Genomic DNA, 20490 nt, shown 5'->3' with positions numbered 1-20490 from the left:
TTCTTGATTTGTCCCACTTGGATCTGTTGACCATAGGGATCAAGACCACTGTGAGAACACAGACAGGTACTCAACCTTGTGAGCCTTCCTGGTTTACATCTTTCAGCCTTGCCCCACTGATGATTACAACCTCCAGAAAAGTTTTTAAGTGTGAACTTTTGACTGAGATGAAGTATCAACCCTTGCACGCCCTCGCTCTGTGTCTGGTCGGCTGCAATGGTGGGTGCGTAGGTTCCAGCCCCCAAACCCTTTGAACATTGCCTAAGGCCCTGCCAACTCCATCCACCTCATTGACTTACATTAATTTTGAACCCCATGGGTTGCTGACGACTCCTGATTCCTGCATCCTGTTTTGTTAATTTTCGTATCATTTTAAGCTTCTATATATTTTTTTTTTTAAATAAGTTGTTTCTAATTTTCCTGAAAGGCTATTGTGTTGTTGTTGAACATGTATCACATGCAATTTCTCTGAGTAAGTTCTCATCAAGACTACAGTCTCTTTCCCCTGTAGGTTCACAGTGTGGTTTGCTACACACTCTCTGCCTGGTAGAGAGAGCTGAACGTACGCTGCGGGTCTCACAAGTTCAGAAACTCTGAAAGAACATTAGGGTCTCACACATTCAAATACTCTTACATATGCAGAGAGTTTGCAACAGACAGGCTGATTCCAAAGGGAACTCCATACAAACAGAGTCACACATCACGAGAATCTCCCTTAAACATACAACTACGTACACACAAGAAGAAAGACTCGCACGGGCAGCAATGACTTTCATTTCTTCCAGTTTATAGACCAAAATGTCTCAATGGCAATACCAGAGAGAGCTCATACAATCAGTCTCACATGCAGCTTTAGGGACGTTTTCACTTGTACACAATGTTTCTTTTGTTTTATGGGGCACCCTTCGAATGTCCTCTTGGATTCCCTTCCTCGCTCTTCTATTAACTCCCACAGATAACCTCTCTTTATTTTCTTTTTTGTGGGGGGTAATTTTCAGGACTCCTTTTCAACCTCTATAAAGGTCTATCATAGGAACTATCATCAGTGTACCTGTTTCGATCTTTTTAGTTCTTAAACTAAGCCTCTTTGGACTCTCTGAGAGAACCATTCCATTCCAATCAATCAATCAATCAATCAATCAATCAACCAGCACTTGTAGAGCGCAGCTTATCACCCGAGATGGTATCCAGGCACTGTGCTGCGGGTGTCAGGCGAAGAGCCAGGCCTTGAGCCCCTTCCTGTAGTGGGTCAATGAGGGTGATGTGCGGAGGTGGAGGGAAAGTGTGTTCCACTACTTGGAGGTGAAGTGGGAGGAGGAACGCCCTTGAGTGCAGCAGCGGTAGATGCGAAGCATCTGTGCGAGTGCGAGGTGAGCAGAGGTTCCTGGGAGGTCATGGAAATTCAGGCAGTGGTTCAAGTGGGCAGGTCCTTGTTCAGGGAGGCCTTTGTAGGCATGGGTCAGAAGCTTGAATTGGCATCTTTTCTGGATGGGGAGCCAGTGGAGATCTTTCAAGTTCTGGGTGATGTGGGTCCTCTTGGACAGGTTGAGGATCAGTCTGGCAGCTGCGGTTTGGATTGTCTGGAGTCTTCTCATGAGTTCGGTGGTGGTGCCTGCATAGAGTGCTTTGCCGTAGTCTCACAGCAGGCTGGTGATGAGGGCCATTTTACTGGTGCTGATGGGGATTCACTTGAAAACTTTGCGGAGCAGGCGAAGGGTGTGGAAGCAAGCTGAGGAGACAGTGTTGGCCCTGACGTTTCATTGAGACTTTGCTGTCCAGGATGATGCTGAGTTTGCGGGCATGGTCTTTTGGAGAGGGAGAGGGTCAGAGTTCCGATGGTCACCAGGGTCGTTCCTGAGGGAGATGTGTGTGCTGAAGATCAAAACTTCAGTTTTGTCTGTGTTGAGCTTCATGCTATTGTTATTCGTCTAGGTAGCATCTCTCTTCATACAGTTGTGGAAGTTGTTCTTCGTCAAGATGGGGTCTGCTGAGAGCAAGAGGATGAGCTGAGTATACATCACCGTAGGAGATTATGTTGATGTTGTGGATTCATACGATTTCTGCGAGTGGTGTCATGTAGATGTTGTAGAGGGTTGGACTGAGGGATGAGCCTTGAGGGATGCCACAGATAATGTGCTTAGGATGTGAGGTGAAGGAAGGGAGATAGATTCTCTGGGTGTGCCCCTTGAGAAAGGATGCCATCCATCTGAGTGCATCTTCTGTAATTCCAATCTGACGCAGTCAGTTGATGAGAGTGTGGTTGAAGACAGTGTCAAAGACTGTGGAGCGGTAAATCAGGGTAGCTAATTATCCTCTGTCGAACAGGGAGTGGATGTTGTCTGTTCTGGTGATCAGCAGTGTCTCGATGCTGTGATTGGCTCTGAAACCGAATTGGGAAGGGTCAAGCTGGTTGTATCTCTCCAGGTGTTCAGTGAGTTGGAGGTTGATGTCCTTCTCCAGGACTTTGGCAGGAAACAGGAGCAGTGAGATGGGACCATAGTTCTGGAGCTCACTGGGGTCTGTAGAGGGTTTCTTGAGGAGGGGTCTTACTTCCACATGTTTCCAGGCATCGGGGAAGGTGGATGAAGTGATGGAGGCATTGAGAATGGTGGCAAATCTCATCTTTTCCGAGGTTGTAAAGTCGGTGGGGGCATGAATTGGTAGATGCTCCCAAGTAGAAGGAGTTCAGTATAGTGATTGTGTTAAGTGTGCTGAATCGTTCACATGCGGTTAGTGGGTGGTTGGTGGTCATGGTTGAGGGGATGCTGTGGAGGTTGGGGATCAAAGTTTTGGTAGATGGTTGCTATCTTGTCATGTAAGTGGTCAAAGTGGGCTTCACAGAGTTCCTGTGAAGAGGGGATCAAGTTTTCGGTGGCTGGGGGCGTGGCCAAGCCGTCAACCAAAATGGCCACATGGCATTGAAGCTTCAGCGCCCGATGCCTCTGCAGTAGCAGAAACAACATGATCCAGTAGTCCATGCTACTTGGAAAGCCGCAGGAAAGGCGCACAAAGTGGTGGAAACAAGACCGGGGGCGAAGAAAAATCTGTACGGATCCCCTCGTCGGCCCCCCTTTGGTTGTGCGACAGCGGGTGGAGATGTGCGGAGACCCAGCCTGTCTCGGAGGCCCCGTGGACATAGTGACCACCGGTGAGCCTGAGTTTGGAGCAGCAGAGCTCCTCTGGGTCCCCTATCTGACTGGGCCATCTGGCCAGAGGGGTGAGAGGAGCGCCTTTGCTGTGGCGACCGGCCTAACCGGGGAGCAATGCGCATCGCCGGGACCTCGATGAGTGCGGGGGGACGGGCCATAATGAACGGGTCCCTGTGGGAGTGCTCATAGCAAGGACCCGGCTTGGGGGATCTACACTGCATGGGGGTTGTCACCACCTCCCCCCAAGCCAAGCTACATCTACAAAGGGCCCCTCTGCTGCACCGAGATTGCGGGCAGGGGCCCATTGGGAGTGACCAATGAAGGGCCCACCAAGAAAAGCCTGTGCAGCTCAGCGTTGTCACCACCTCCTGTCCCGGGCCCAGCAGGGGGGCCCGCAAGCACACCCGGGGGTGCAGGTGAAGGCCCGGTCAGAGCGATCCTTTCAAGGGCCTAGCGCAGCGGCTTCAGTGACACAGGGTTGCCGCCACCTCCCCTCCCAGACCCAGCAACACTCCCGTGGGCCCTCCACTTCACCGGGGTTGAGGGTGCCTTCCCCCTCGTCTTGGAGACGAAGTGCAGGATCAGTGGTGGGAAAGCTTGTGGGGGGAATGCGGACTGGATCATGAAGCACCGGAAGGGGCCCTCCAATACCTGCACAGTACCCAGGCTCACTGGACCAGGGGTAAAAACTAGACGGCCCGAGGGAGATGGTGGGGCTTAGGACTTGAGGGGTGGCCACCAAAGGCTGGCACCACTAATACACGGGGAGAGGACCCTGCACCTGGGAGTTGGGGGAGCCTCTACCACCAAAAACATTACCGTGAGTAACTGGCCAGGAAATCCAGGTGCTGCGGCCTGAAGTGTTTGCCCAGTCAGACCTCCATCACCTCATCCCTACGCCTGGTCCAGCAGCGCCTGCCAAATAATACACATACACCCTCCCCAGCAGTAGAAGACCCATGTGGTCATTGAGGGCAAGGCCATAAGATACCAGCTACCGCAAATGCATGGTGCAAGGGGAAGCGCCATTTATTTTTTCAGCGCACTTGCTTATTTCATGGACTCTAGCATTGCCTCCATAACATACCCAGCAGGCATCCTTGTACAGAACGCAGACATGAGTCGCGGGGACCCGAAACAACGTAAACTGAATTTCGATAGACCTGGCACATTAGACCACGCAGACCACAACCCTGATGGGGGTAGGGTGCTGGAACAAGATGACAAAACCACCACCCTGGAGGGTGCAGCAGCCATATCGGCAGAACTCTGCGCTGGATTCTGCGCCGTCGACTCCAAATTTGATTCCCTAACCTCCAGGTTGGACAGGTTGGGGGAGTGCCTTGATGGTCATAGCACCAGGTTCGATGAAGCAGAACAACACATCGCATCCCACGAGGACCAAGCCAAGGATACAACACCACAGCTGGAGCGGGTGGAACGCCTACTCAAGACCGTAACCATTAAAAATGTAGACCTAGAGGCCAGGTCACAGAGAAATAACATTCGTATCCTGGGCCTTGCGGAATCCACAACCATCGGACGGCCTGAGCCATTTGTTGAAGCTATGCTGACAGAACTGTTCAGAGCTGAAAATTTCTCTTAGACTTTCATTGTGGAAAGAGCACATAAGTCCCTTGGCCCGTGCACCACTCCAGTTGGCCCTCCACAGCCCATAATCGCCCGCCTGCTTAACTACAAGGATTGCGATGCCGTTGTCTGCTTGGCTTGGGAAAATGCGCAGTGAGGTACCAGGGCGCCACACTCTCCTTCTAACCGGACCACACCGTTACAGTCCAAGAAGCTCATCACACATTTGTGGAAGCCAAGCATCAACTCCGTACAATTGGCTTGAAGTACACCATGCTATACCCAGCTAGATTGCCGGTGCTAGTGTGCACAAACCTCGTTTCTTTGAAAACCCTGCTAACGTGTTGGCTTTCTGCAAGCAACATCAAAGTAAAATCTGCAAGAGCCCTACCTAGTCCTCCGGACACCCCTCCCCTGACTGGCAGCTAGCTGCGAGCACTGAACTTTTTACCTCGGAATGATGGTCGCCTAAACTTCCTTATCTTAATGACCCGTGACCATCACGCTGTTCGAAACTTAACTACAACTGAGAAAAAGAGCTGCGGAATTCCTAAATGCTATAAATATTTCTATTTTATAATCTGCTTAGGTTAAGTAATGGGCATCACACCGTCGGAGGTGCCGCCTGTCTCCTACGGATGACCCCAAATAACTTGTTCCTGGGTTTTTTCTTTGCTGTTTATGTGTTGGGATGGAGGCTATTCACCGGACCTTTAAGCCCAGGTGTGGGAGGACGTGGGGGTTGATGTTTTTCATTGGGGTTTTCTTGAATGTATATTTTTACTGTCTTTTATATTTTGTCCTTTCTGTAGTTTCCCTTTCCACACACGGTACAAAAGTTAATATTCACCGGAGATACAAATGCTTATATCTCCTCATACGACCATGACTTCGGACCCCACGGTTGAGGCTAAGCTAATCACCTGGAATGTGAGAGGGCTTAATAATCCCAGGAAATGCAAGCTAGTACTTGCGTATCTCCGTAAAACACAATGTAAAAATAGCATTCCTACAAGAAACCCATCTTCCTTTGCAGAGCGCCCCTCCATTTGCCTCCTCATGGGGGTCCCATAGATATTTCGCAAGTTACAGAACTCATTCCCGCGGAGTATGCCTCCTTATTCACTGTACGCTCCCCTTCATACACAGGCTTACGATATCGGATGCACAAGGGAGAAACCTGTTGGTGATGGGAACGCTGATGGGTAAGACAGTTGTGTTCCTCAATGTTTATGCGCCAAACACAGATGCTCCTGTCTTCTTCTCTGAACTACACACTATACTTTACTATACTTAACTGCTGCGAATATGATACAATATTCATTGGGGGGATCTAAATCTATGGCTAGACCCCAGATGTGACTTGTCTAACACCATACAAACTACTAAGCCACACGCTCATTGAGCAATGTGAGATTTAATACAATCCTTGACTCTGCATGACATCTGGCGGTCACACCATCCGGATGCACCGGGATATACATTCCACTGGGTGCCGCATTCTGCCCAGACACGCATAGATTATTGGCTCACTGATACTCTTGTATTTCAGTGGGCTAGGAGTATAGAGACACTGCCCCGCAGGCTATCAGACCACGCTCCAGTATATCCTCACTTAGGAATACAACACTACACTGGGTGGGAACAAAGATGGTCCTTCCAAGCCACAGATCTGCTAGATGCGCTGTTTAAATCTGAACTACAAGAGGCGATAACTGAATATTTCACTCTAAACACAGGATCATTGTCTAAATAGGCAACACTTTGGGATGCCTTTAAGGCATATGGCAGCGGTATTTGCATATCCACACAGGCAGAGGTCTTACGCTCGATTTGTGGCAGTCTTGCCAGGGTTGAGGTAGATCTGTCGCAACTAGACACTTCACCAATTGCACCAAACACCCTTAACCTACACAAAGCCCTAGGACTTGAGTTCAATGAGCACGCAGACAGGGAGGCTAATATGTTACGCAAATACCACACAGCAAGCTGATATGGAGAGGGGAAGCGTCCTGGTAGGACACTGGTGCAACCACCGCGAGGAGCCGGATACATTGCCACACTGCGGCAACCTGACGACTCCGTAGCTGGTGACAACGCGGACATACTATCAGAACTAATTGCGTACTACCTGTCTTTATATACAACAAAGCTCCCCAAGGATTCTACACAGCACTTAGTCTACCTTGAAGAGATTGCAATGGTGTGTCTCACCACGGGGCAGGTGCAGTTCCTCAGTGAACCCTTCATCGTGGAGGAGGTAAGAGGCAATAGTCGCTTTGGATGGAGCAAAGGCCCCGGGTCTTGACGGACTGTCAGGGATATTCTACAAAACGAATCAATCAATCAAGACGGTGCGTCGGTGATTGTCACGGAGACAACCGTGACAATCACCGACGCACCGTCACTACGTGAACGGTTACCCGGTAACTCTATATACTTAGAGCCAACGCGCTCCCGCCACTCTCGGTTGAGACGCGACGGGAAGCACGGACCCTTATGGACGCAGCGCGCCCAGCGGCTGGAAACGAGATGCCTAAATCGATTCCGTTTCCTCTCCCGTAAATAGAAGGCCCGTGACACTGCATAATTGATTGATTCGACCATTGCAGCTCGACAGCCTGTGGAATTAACCAGGCAGGACTACATATATGTTAACTGAATTATTGTGATTCGTGATCTGTGGTAGAGTCGTACCAGGATTCATAGTAGACACAGAAGTCAAGTCAAGGACTACGTCAGGTTGCCCCAATACCCTCTGTTGTCCTGAAGAAGACCCGCACGGTCAAGGTCTCAAAATACCTCTGTACCCCAAGACGGGTCGAAACGTCGACACCCCTTTGCTGTTAAGCCTGGTATACGTTATTCCCCAACGTGCTACAATATGAATTAAGTTCTGAGGAAGGAATATCTAGAACTGTTTGTTGATATGTTCAAACGTTACCAGGACACCTTTTACGGTGAATTATAACCGTGTTCTTTGAAAAGGTTTTTAATAATTGCTCTATTGTTTTTCTAATCTTCTGCTTCTACACAATCACTTCTCAGCACTCTCCTTTTTATGCACGTTCCCTCTGGAGCAACCATGCGCCAAATATTATGCAATTTATGCTCTTTTTGTAAATAAATAATGATGAATCGTATACTGGATGTTGCATCATTTCATGTTAAGACGCCATATTGAATATTCTGAGCTACTCTAAATGATCTCTTTTAGCTCTAAACTTGAAAAGATATAACTGAATGACATTATTGTGTTGTGGTAACTATTGAGTTAGGACCCTTGTTTTTTGTATTGATCCTATCCCCAGGTCCCGGACTTTCGGGGTAACCCCATTTTTGTAATGCCTACCCCATTGGGGGCACTGTTCCCCACGGGTATACCACTCGACCCAAATGAGATACAGCCCCTATCCACCACCTGCTGGGCCTAGCATAGATTGAGCCGATTACTGGGCACCGGCTCCCTATATTCGCCGGATATCCCACTGCAACAAAACCCATTTCTGCCACTCACCTTTGAGACGGTGGTGCAACGCACCCTCAATAAACTGAAACTATGTACCATTGGCTCCCTATTATCTGGTGGACAGGCAATTACCATGGCAGACCTGTCCGCTCAAACTGAGATGTCTTACATGGACATATTTGTAGCAACCAGACAGCTCGGTGCACTCCGCTCAGCCTCCCCCTCTTTCCCCTCTCCTCCAGTAGAGTTCACACCACTTATGCTGCTTATAACTGACAAAGAAGGGGCCCACTTGGTCACTAAGTTATATCGGGCATGTATGGCGCTCAAACAAGTGCAGGACAGAGGGGGACGACCTAGGTCAGCCACTGATGGATAAGGAATGGGCTTGTTGTCACGAACAAATAATGAGGGTATCCCCTAACCATAGGCATAAATTGCTCAATTTCAAGTTTATACACCGGGCCTACACAACCCCATGACAACTGACCAAGTATGACCCTACCAAGTTGCCCAGCTGTCCAAAATGTCAAGCCCTGGATGCAGACTTTGCGCACATGACATGGACGTGTCCCCTCGTGGCAGCATATTGGACAGACGTGTTCTGGACACATTTTGTCATGGTTTCCGTGCTGCTCCCCCCCCTCAAAAAAACTGACCTTGCTGGGAATAGTCAGCGATATAAAACTCTGTTATCGCAGGTTCATCGCCATGGCGCTACTGTTAGCGAAAAGGGAAATTGCGCCGCACAGGGGCACCAAACAATGCCCCATGAAGGAACTATAGGTCTGAAGCATGTTGTATTGTGACATGCAGACCGAAATATATTCTACACTCGAACCCGCAACCTCTTGACCTAAAGACATATGTCATACTTACCGCAGCTATCTACAACAGGCATGACACCCCTCACCAACTCTCTCTCCTACACATCAATTAACACCAGAGAGATCCATACCCGTGGCACCTCTACAACACTCCTCTGAATCAACACACTAGACTGCTGCGGGGTCACCATCGCATCAAATGTGGCACTAACTGCTAACTTATTGACAACTCCTTTGGAAAATAACACAGAAAGAACCTGATGTACCCTCCAGCACAATCACTGTATTGGAACATACAGAGCATACGTGTGGAATACCCCCTTTACTCCCCTCTCCAATTATTCCCTTCATTCTTTTTGTGTGTGTTTGGAATGTTTATTATGTTGGACATTAATACATGGAAGGGGTAAATCCCTTCAAGAGAATATTGCTGACAATTATCCTATTGTGGTATTATGTATAGGTGAATTTTTCTTTTTTTTCAATAAAGTTAAAAAAAATGTTTTTGGCGGCTGACGGGCAGGTGAACATCTCTGACAATGATGAAGAGTTCCTTGGTATGTTGGTGCTGGTCCCAATCCGGTGTGTCAAAGCTTCCTTTTTTTGCGGTTTTGAACTAGCGCTGTGGTAATTGTTGAGCACTGACTTGCAGGCGGTTTGGTCGGTGTTGTTTCTGCTGGAGTGCCATCTTCTTTCAAGTTGCTTACATCTGCGTTTAGACATGCTGAATTCTGGGGTGTATCAGCTAGCTCATTTGGTAGACCTGTGTATTTTGACTGCTTCGGTGGGAGCGAATCAGTCAGAGGTGCTGGTGATCCAGGTGTTGAAGTTCTGTACTCCCTGGTTTAGGTTGGTGGTGACGTTGGGCTGTGATGTTGAGGGCGTGGGTCAATTGGTGCTGAGTGACCTTGGTCTAGCTGCAGAAGGTAGCACTCTGCAGTTGGGGGTGGTGAGGGGAGGTCCGGCAAGGGTGAAATGTACGATGGAGTGGTCCAACCAGGTGAGTTCCATGGTGTGGCTGTATCTGATATTGTTGCGGGACGTGAAGATGAGGTCCAGTGTGTATCCTGCTTTGTGCGTGGGGTTTGTGACCAACTGCTAGAGGCGTATGTTGTCCAGTCTTTCCAGGAGGTCAGTGGAGTTGATGTCAGTGGGGTCGTCCAGGTGGAAGTTGAGGTCTCCCAGGAAGATGTAGTGTTTGGATTCCATGGCAAGCAGGGTGATGAATTCAGCGATGGTGTCGCTGAGGCTGGTTCGAGGTCTTGGCGATCTGTAGGCGAAGATGGCTTTGAAGGTGGTTTTGTCATCGGTGTGGATGTCACTGACAATGTCATGAGTGGTGTAATATGTGACGTCATCAGCAGTGCATTGCGGGGGCGGCAGTTATAGTTAGCTGAACTAACTATGACAGGGGAATTTCTAGGGTTTTGTACGAGGGAAATGTCCAGCTAACTATAACGCCCCTGAAACCTATGGTTTTTTCAGTGAATTTCTAAGGTTTTTTAAATGCCAATTCCTAACTATAACGCCCCTGAAACCTTTGGTTTTTTCAGTGAATTTCAAAGGTTTTTTAAATGCCAATTCCTAACTATAATGTGCATGAAACCTATGTTTTTTTCAGTGAATTTCAAAGGTTTTTTAAATGCTAATACCTATCTATAACTTATCTCTGAAGATATCATGAAAAGCATTCTTTTTTAAAAGTAGGGTGCACATTAGTTTTATGGAAAAGCATCTTTGTGATTGGTTAAGAAAAAGCAGTTTCAATGTGGAGTACATATCATAGGATAAAATTTGCTCAGCTCAACCACACCTGCTACTTGCATTTGGAAGGCACTGTTCGAACTTAAAACAATCGTCAACTTTTAACCTGCACGTGTCGTTAAATGTTCAAGAAAATGTTACAAAAAAATATCGTCAAGTTTAAAAAAATTGATGAACTTTTAACCTGCACGTATTGTAGAATGTTCTAGAAAGTGTGTTGATAGAATACGTTGCACTTCTGACTTCTATGTGTTGTTGAATATTTTAAAAAACGGTTCATATGGAAAATTAAAAAGGAACCAATAGAGAAGTTTTGAAACCTAAAAGAATCAAGGAACTATTCTAATTTATTCTTTAAATGTATTTATGTGTGCAGCAACAAAATTATAGACACAACAGCACTAGGAAAAGGAAGAAGCAGGGAGTGGGGGGGGGGGGGAGATGGGCAGAATGGCACACATGCACAATTAAGTACAACACACATATAGACTAACAATGGCCAAAATGAAACACACCAACAAGGAGCACAAGTCACACAACCTGCCAACATCACACCACTGAACGAGCATAGAAGTGAAAACCACGCTGCATTCATAGAGGATGTGTACAAAGGCCAGTCGTTGGTGTTGTGGGATGTCTGCGACCGTGGTCATCATGGATGAGATGCCCACCATGTGGCACATGGTCGAGTTCACTGTGTGTTATGTTGCCAAACGGCTGCTCCTCCCTCCCACAAGCCCCCACACTTTTGTACGGTGAGCTGTTGTATCTCGTGCACTCGTATGGCACGCCATTGTAATGCCTATTTGCGCATCTCCTGCTACATTCCAACTACAACATCACAGTGCCGTTTGGAGGTGGTGCATGCCACTTTACAACATCGACTGCTGCGGCACTTGTAACAGGCCACACCAGAACACAGAGACACACTTACCGCACTTCCTGTACACGGACATGTCCGAGACACCACGTTCCCCTTGCCGGATAGGCACACCCCTGCACTGACCTGTGAACGACAGACCAGCACACGCCAGTTGTGCATGCAGGAGGATGCGTACGTAGCTACACATCCAGGCTCACTGCCAACGCTGAGGTGACAGCACACTGTGATGTTGCAGGGCTCGTGCCTATCATGCTAAAACAATGACCACAGCGACACACTTACTAAGATGTGGGTTTGGGGGGCACCAGCGGTCCTGCAGTTGTTGAGATGAGTCTTCTGGCCCTCATGGGTATCCCTGTATCATGCTCATTGACTCTATGGCACCTGTGGGTGTTCTGGTGTGGCTCTTGGCTGTGTTCCCTTTCATGGTGCAGGTAGTTGTCCTGCTTAACACCAGCAGAAAGCAGGTGTAAAATCCCTGGTGCTAACATGTCTTATCGCCGAAATTTGTTTCGCATTGCAATTGGTGTGAAAGTTGTGATGTGATTTTTTTCGTGTGCACAACAATATACGAAATGAGTAGTGTATCTCGTCAAGATCCAGCACCTGACGCACTATTCCCAATCAATATAAATACAATGAGATTTCTTAATAGATTTTGTCTGTACACTGTAAGTGCAGCCAACACCTCAGTGCAATACAATACAGGATTTTAGTATTTAGAATAAATCGCAAAGGTGCACCTCGTGTCTTTTTGCACGGGAATGGCTACTCTCCATTTCATTATCAGCACTTTAACAGAAGTAAAGTTGAGATAAATCTAACACACTATTCAGAAGTTGGTGCAAACTGCAGATATCACCAGTATTCCAGCGATAAGTCCCCCAAAATTTAACACCATGGTGGACTCCATCAAATAACAGTAATAAGAACAAGAAAGAGTCACACAGCAGTTAAGAGAACAAACAAAAACATTATTAATTTTTTTTTCAAACTTTATTTTTTATAATAATAAATATTTAAACGATAAACTATTTTCAAACTTTATTTTTTTATTAACATAAATATAAACAATAAACTAATAAACAAAATGTAACAACAATAATACAAAACAACAAGGCGGAACACTCCAGTGGGAACCACGGATGTCGACGACAGACCTGGAAAATCAGAAAGATTGTTAAATAAAAACCACCATGGTATTCTCAACAAAATACCACAAGAAAAAAAATAACAGATATATACAATGTATACAGCTAACAAAATTTTATAAGTTTAACTTACAAAAACTGTAAATGTTGCCGCTTTAAAATATTTACCGAATCTGAGTAAAATTTTTTGCAGAAGGCACCACGCCCACAACGTTTTTCTTCAGTGGTGAAGAAATTTTTAACTTTTTCCAAGGGGCAAACAAAGACCAATGCCACCTTCTTCATTCGCAAGATTTGCCAAAGAGTTCTGTTACGAGGGGATCCTAACAAAAAATACTCGTGCGGCACAGCAAGTGTGATGAAACACCTAAGGACCCTTCATCCAAACAATCTTGCACGAGAAGAGTGCAAACAGATGAGAAACTATCCTGTTCTGTATCTGTAAAAAAGAATCACAAATAAATGTATATTAATAGCTTTCAAATTTATACTATTCCATTACTGTACAAACACATTTTATATAAAAACTGACTAAGAAACTATAGCCCTGAACCACAAGTGTGACGATCGTTAAAACACTACATGCATAGTGCATACTACTTTGAAGCAGTTCATGCCCTAAAGCCTACCTCACTAAAAGACTACATGCTAACTGACTAAATGATTACAGTACTATAAGGAGACACACTGGGTGAGTGACAGGGTGTTTGCTAGAAGAGTATGAATACTAACTAGGGAATTGAAGGTGTGAAACACAACTGTGTAGGTGATTAGAGGACTGCATCCATACTGCATAGGCATTTAAAGCAGTCCATGTGCTAAGGCCTGGCTCACTGCATGACTACTTGGGTACTGAATGACTAGAGTACAGCAAGGAGAGTGCCTAGGTGAATTTATAAGTGCTAGGCTTTTCGCACAGGGAATGGATTAGTACTTGGTACTGAATGGGTCACTAGAGGAGTGCAAAATCAGTCACAAGTGCTGGACTGTATGGATACTGACTAGGAAATTTAAAGTGTGAAAGACAAGTGTCTAGGTGGTTAGAAGACTGCATGCATAGTGCATAGGGGTTTGAAACAGTCCATGTGCGAAGGCCTGGCTCAGTGTATGAATACTTAGGCAGTGACTGAATGATTAGAGTATTGCAAAGATAGTATCTTGGTGAATTTATAAGTGTTTGGGTTTTAGCACAGTGAATGGATTAGTACCTGGTGCTGAATGGGTCACTAGAGCACTGCAAAGGGAGTGACAGGGTATTTCCTGGAAGTGTATGGATACTGACTAGGGAATTGAAGGTGAGAAAGACAATTGTGTAGGTGGTTAGAGGACTGCATGCATAGTGGATAAGGGTTTGAAGCAGTTCATATACTAAGGCCTGGGTCACTGGATGAGTACTTGGGTACTGACTGAATGATTAGAGTACTGCAAGGAGAGTGCCTGGGTGAATTTATTAGGGTTTGGCGCAGTGAATGGATTAGTACATGATGCTGAATGGGTCACTAGAGGAGTGCAAATGGAGTGACAGGGTGTTTGCTGGAAGTGAACGGATACTGACTGGGGAATTGAAGGTGTGAAAGACAAGTGTGTAGGTGCTTAGTGGACTACATGCATAGTGGATAGGGGTTTGAAGAAGTCCATGTGCTAAGACCTGGCTCAGTGCATGAATACTTAGGCAGTGACTGAATCATAAGAGTACTGGAAAGAGAGTGTCTTGGTGAATTTATAAGTGTTTGGGTTTTGGCACAGTGAATGGATTAGTATATACTGTTGAATGGGTCTCCAGAGGACTGCAAAGGAAGTGACAGGATGTTTCCTGAAAGTGTATGGATACTGACTAGGGAATTGAAGGTGTAAAAGACAAGTCTATAGTATTTTAGAACACTACATGCATACTGCATAGACATTTGAAGCAGTCTATTTGGTACTTAGAAACTGACTAAATAATCAGACTACTTCTAGGACAGTGCTTAGGTAAAACTTTTAAATTTTCAGTTCTGCCACAGTGAACAGAATAGTACATGGTACTGCACCTTAGTGTCAAACCCTGACTCATTTTATCAATGCATAAGCAAAGACTAGCTTCTAATGCTACTAAAACTTGACAACATGAGAGGTTTTAAATGAGTTATCTGTCAGCAAATACACGATGTTACCAAATGCTTCTCTCACAGTGGTTCCCAAATGCACACAGACTCACAGTATGATTCTAGACAATCAACACTATGCCTAGGAGTTTACCAAAACTCATTCACTACAGTGGAAGTGGTAAAGGAACTGCACACAATCTACTTATTTCACGACTACACTTTAATGTCAATGCCTGACTAATTTAATCAACGCATAAGCAAAGACTGGCTTCTAATGCTACTAAAACTTGACAACATGACAGGTTTTAAAACAGTTATCTGTCAGTAAATACACGATGTTACCAAATGCTTCTCTCACAATCCTTACCCAAATACACACAGACTCACAGTGTGATTTTAGACAATCAACACTATCCTAGGACTTTACCAAAACTCATTCACTACTGTGGAAGGGGTAAGGGGACTGCACACAATCTACATATTTAAGTACAGCACATCAGTGTCAAAGCATGACTCATTTAATCAACATATAAGCAAAGACTGGATTCTAATGCTACTAAAACTTCACAACATGACAGATTTTAAAACAGTTATCTGTCAGAAAATACATGATGTTACCAAATGATTCTCTCACACTGATCCCAAATACACACTAACTTACAGTGTGATTCTAGACAAGCACCACTATCCCTATGAGTTTTACCAAAACTCATTCACTACAGTGCAAGTGCTAAGGGATCTGCACACAATCTACATATTTCACGACTGCAATTTACTGTCAATGCCTGACTCATTTAATGAAAGCATAAGCCATAACTGTCTTTTAATGCTACTAAAACTTGACAACCTGACTGGTTTTAAAACAGTTATCTGTCAGCAAATATACGATGTTACCAAATGCTTCTCTCACAGTGGTTCCCAAATGCACACAGACTCACTGTGTGATTCTAGGCAAACAACACTATCCCTTGCACTATATCAAAACACATTTCTTCATCTAGAAGTAGTACTACATTTTAGTATAGAAACATAACATAACTCATTTCACAAATTCATAAACAATGACTGGTTTCTAATTCTACCAAAATATAAAAACTGCACAGTTATCTGTCTACAAACACATGAAAACACAAATGCCTATCACAGAATGGTTTCTACATGCACACACATTGTAGAGAACAAAAGTACTCCCTACACTTTAGCAGGAAAAATACATTAGTCTGATTAAAATCAAAATAGTCTACATACATCCCCTCACAATTAAATAACTCATCTTTCAAGTTCTTTTGTAGATTAAGGAGTATATCAATCACTCACCATATTTTCTTTTACAGAATCTCTGCACTGTGCACCTCTCAGCAAAAACAAAGAATGAAAAAGTTTCCCTTTCATTTTCCACACATATACATGTAAACATCAAATCACAATCCTTCGCACATAAACTCAAAAGCAAACACACATTTCTATTGGTTAAACATTTCAACCCTTTCCTACTGAAATACATTTCAACCCTTCCCCCAATCTGCCTTCTGCCTGTTACCATAGAAACAGGTCATGGAACACTGTACTGAGCTCACAGGTCACAAGTTCAGCACACAATGTTCCTACACAAGACAGGAAGTGTGCTTGACTTTTCAACATATCAGCTTATCATATATAATGTTCCTTACAATCTGTTTTTGTTAACCAATAACAATCATACCTTTAAAAAACAAAAATATACACCCTACCTTTCAGTGTAGAAAGTTGCTATACAACCAATGATTTCTTGTCGTTTTTAAAAAATCGTTGCCGTGGATCCGCGCACCCACTGCGAGAGAATCCGTGCATCCAACGCGATAGGATGCGCACACCGTGCGCGCATTTCACCGTTTTTTTTTTAAAAAGGGGGGCCACAGGGGGTCCTTCTGGGACCCCCTAAGCAGATCTAGAGGGTCAGAGTATTTCCACTCTGCTCCCTTTATATCTTTTACACACTTATTCCCCTTCCATCTTCAGCCTCGCTTCTACCGAGGCAGAAAATGGCCGCCAACAGTTCCTGGTTTCGAATGTAGAGAGACGCTCGACAGCCAATTAGCATTCAGCGTGCGATCGGGAGGGTGCGCTTACGGTGCGGGTACGGTCCGCGGATCCTCCGCGGCCATAGATATCACTAACTTTTTTACCCTAATTTTCTCAGGAACTACTGAACAGATTCACACCAAATATACAAAAGGCACGAGTCCGAACTGAGGACTACCTCTTTGCCAAATTTGGTGTCATTCCGTTTAGCGGTTCGGGCTGTAGCTGCGACAACAGATCCTATGGGAAATTGCATGGGGAAAACGCGTTTTGGGACCCCCCTTTTTTCCCGGCTCCCGCTTCACGGATCACCACAAAACTTTCAGGGTAGGAGCGGAGCTGGCCAAAAGTTTGGAGAATTTCGCGAAGATTCGTCAATCGGCGCCAGAGATATTCCCAATAGAATGTTGCGGATTTCCTATGGAAAATAGGTCCTAACTGTAACTATCTACTGGCGACCGCCAGTAGATAATATATATATACATATATATATATATATCAGTCTCAAAGTCAAAGAATGACGCGGCACTCCTCTCGGCAGAAAAGATATTATTTAATTACAAATCGTAAACCTCCCTACGCGTTTCGAACCGAAGTTCCTGGTCTACGCGTTTCGAACCGAAGTTTCTGGTCACGGTAGTTTGTTACATTGGTCCTTCTTTCATTTTTGCTTTTATACTTAAATGACAAGGTGCCATTGAGGTGCATTGTGGGTATGGTAGTTTACATGCTTACAAATGCAGAGAATTTCATTCATTCCCGCACTAAAGTTTACATTTCCACATACTGCCAAATAAATGTGATTGGGTCAGTGTTGTGCCGTCATATAGTCATTAGAATGATGGCTATGTAACTATTATCACAAATACAATGATAGAATTTGCGCATGCAATTTGCTAATGAAAGTATAGCAACACATTGATGGCCTCTAAATTAATGGACAATGTTTAACATAATTTGCACATTAACTGGTCTAAGTGACATTGTCAGGCATGGTGTGATTGCACATTACAGGGCTAAGTGCCCGTTGCTCCATCTCACCTTTTTGGAGTATGTTAGAGTTCGGTTATGGTTCAGTACCCATTTAAATCCTGATGCTAAAAGGAGAGAACATAATATATTGATTTTTAAGGGTATAGCATTGTTGTTAATTGGTTTTGTACATGAAATGCCATTGGATGTCTACAGATGGACATGGAGCTCCTCATCCCCGTTCAAACCTAGGGGATGTTTAGTTTTAAACCTCATTATCATGCGTGATTCTAGTCTTCGCAGTTTCTGAATGTGATTTCCTCCGCGTTCATTTGGAGGTACTGTCACGAGTCCTGAGTATTTTACATCAAGCCAGGATTTACCAGTGTGAGACAGCATATGTTTTGCAATTGCATAGGTACTGTCCATATTTTGTATGGCACGTGTATGTTCCAGTATGCGTTTCTCTAAAGGGCATATTGTACTTCCTATGTACTGTTTTCCACAAAAGCATTGAAGTATGTATACAACAAAGGTTGAATCGCATGTTATGGTTTCTCTAATTTCAAAGATCTTGCCAGTTGGGTCTTTCAAATTTTTTTTTACATGTTTTCCAATCTTGCATGCTTTGCAAGACATACACTTCGAAAAGCCTTTTGATCTGGACTACAGCCAAGATTCAGATTTTAATGCTTGAAAATGACTTCTTACTAGGTGGTCCGAGAGATTCGGTGCTCTTTTGTAAGATATCATTGGATGTTCTCCTATGGTTGTGCCTATGTCAGGATCTTTCTGTAGCACGTTCCAGTATTTATTCAATATCTTTCTAATCTTGCACGTTTCCTTACTGTAGCTCAATATTAGTCAAGGCTGATTTTCATCAGTTTCTTCTTTTGTAATTTCAGCCTTTTTCTCTTTTGACTTTGTTGTCAAGATTTCTGCTCTGCTTTTTTCTTTCATTTTTGATTCTCCTTGTTTGATATCAGCGTGTCTGTATCCACGTTGTAAGAAGCGAATTTTGGTTGCATTTCTTCTTTTTCTGAGCAATTTCTCTTCATACGCAACAATTCGCCATACGGTATACTCTTTTTCAGCGAGCGAGGATGAAAGCTCTCGCCATGTAGTAGACTATTGGTTGCTGTCTTCTTTCTGTGAAGTGTAGTGTGTATGTGCTCATCCTTGATGTAGACCTTGGTGTCCAAGAAATCAATTTCTTTAGGGCTCAAATTGTATGTAAAGCTCAATCCCACATCATTTTTGTTCAGTTCTGTGAAGAAACATTTGAATTCTTTTTCAGTACCTTTCCAGAGCAGAAATAAGTTGTCTATGAAGCGTAGCCAGAGGGCTACGTTCGCCATGTGGTGGTTGTTTTCCTCTCTCCAGGCTATGCACCTCTCCCACCATCCCATCATGTGGTTTGCATAGCTTGGAGAGAAAGAAACTCCCATTGCAGTACCGCAACGTTGTACATACATTTTCTTATTGAATAGAAAGATATTGTTATTGAGGCACATGGAGATCATTTCAATTAACATCTCGGAATGCACTAGTTCACAGATTGGTCTCTGTTTCAAGAAGTAGGAAATGGCATGTAGCCGTTTGTCATGATTAATCGAGGTATATAAGGACACTGCGTCAATTGTTATCAGGAGATAATTGGATTGCCATTGAGTCTCCATTATGATACGTAGAAAGTCTCCAGTGTCCTTAATGTAAGAACTGAGTGTTGGAACGATAGGTGCCAAAAAGTGGTCCACGTATAAAGACATGTACTCGTACAGGCTTCCACAGCTGGAGATGATCGGGCGTCCTGGTGGTTTATTCAGTGTCTTATGTACTTTGTAAATGGTGGGTATTGTTGGATTCTCCACCATAAGAAATGTCTTCTCATCCTCCGTTAGTAGGCCCTTGCCTTGCCATTCATTTAGCTTGTCGCTCAGTTTCAATTTGAGGTCATTGATGGGATTTTTTTCTAGACATTCGTATTTAGTTACTTCGGTTCGAAACGCGTAGGGAGGTTTACGATTTGTAATTAAATAATATCTTTTCTCCCGAGAGGAGTGCCGCGTCATTCTTTGACTTTGAGACTGATATCTTTTCACGAGATATCTGTCCTGTTCTCGACGTGAGCACCGGCTGTGAAGGCGCTCCCTTCGTGGCAGGACGTTTGAGACAACCATATATATATATATATATACATATATATATTCACTGAAAAAAACATAGGTTTCAGGAACGTTATAGTTAATTGGACATTTCAATCGTACAAAATCATAGAAATTACGGCGTTATAGTTAGTTCAGCTAACTATAACTCGCGCCCCTGCAATGACCTGCTGATGATGTCACATATTACATCATTTCTGACATGGTCAGTGACATCACTGATGACATCACTGATGACATCTCAAATGACATCACTGATGACATCACTGATGACATCATCCAGTGACTGTGTGTTTCTATAAAGTTTAAAAATGTTTTATATATATGCCAAGGTGTATTGAAGAATGAATGGGTGTATAAGTGTCTGGATGA

This window comes from Triturus cristatus, chromosome 6 (genome assembly GCF_964204655.1).
Source record: "Triturus cristatus chromosome 6, aTriCri1.1, whole genome shotgun sequence".
NCBI lineage: Eukaryota > Metazoa > Chordata > Amphibia > Caudata > Salamandridae > Triturus > Triturus cristatus.
The sequence above is the reverse complement of the archived record's forward strand: the minus strand, read 5'-3'. Positions refer to the sequence as shown.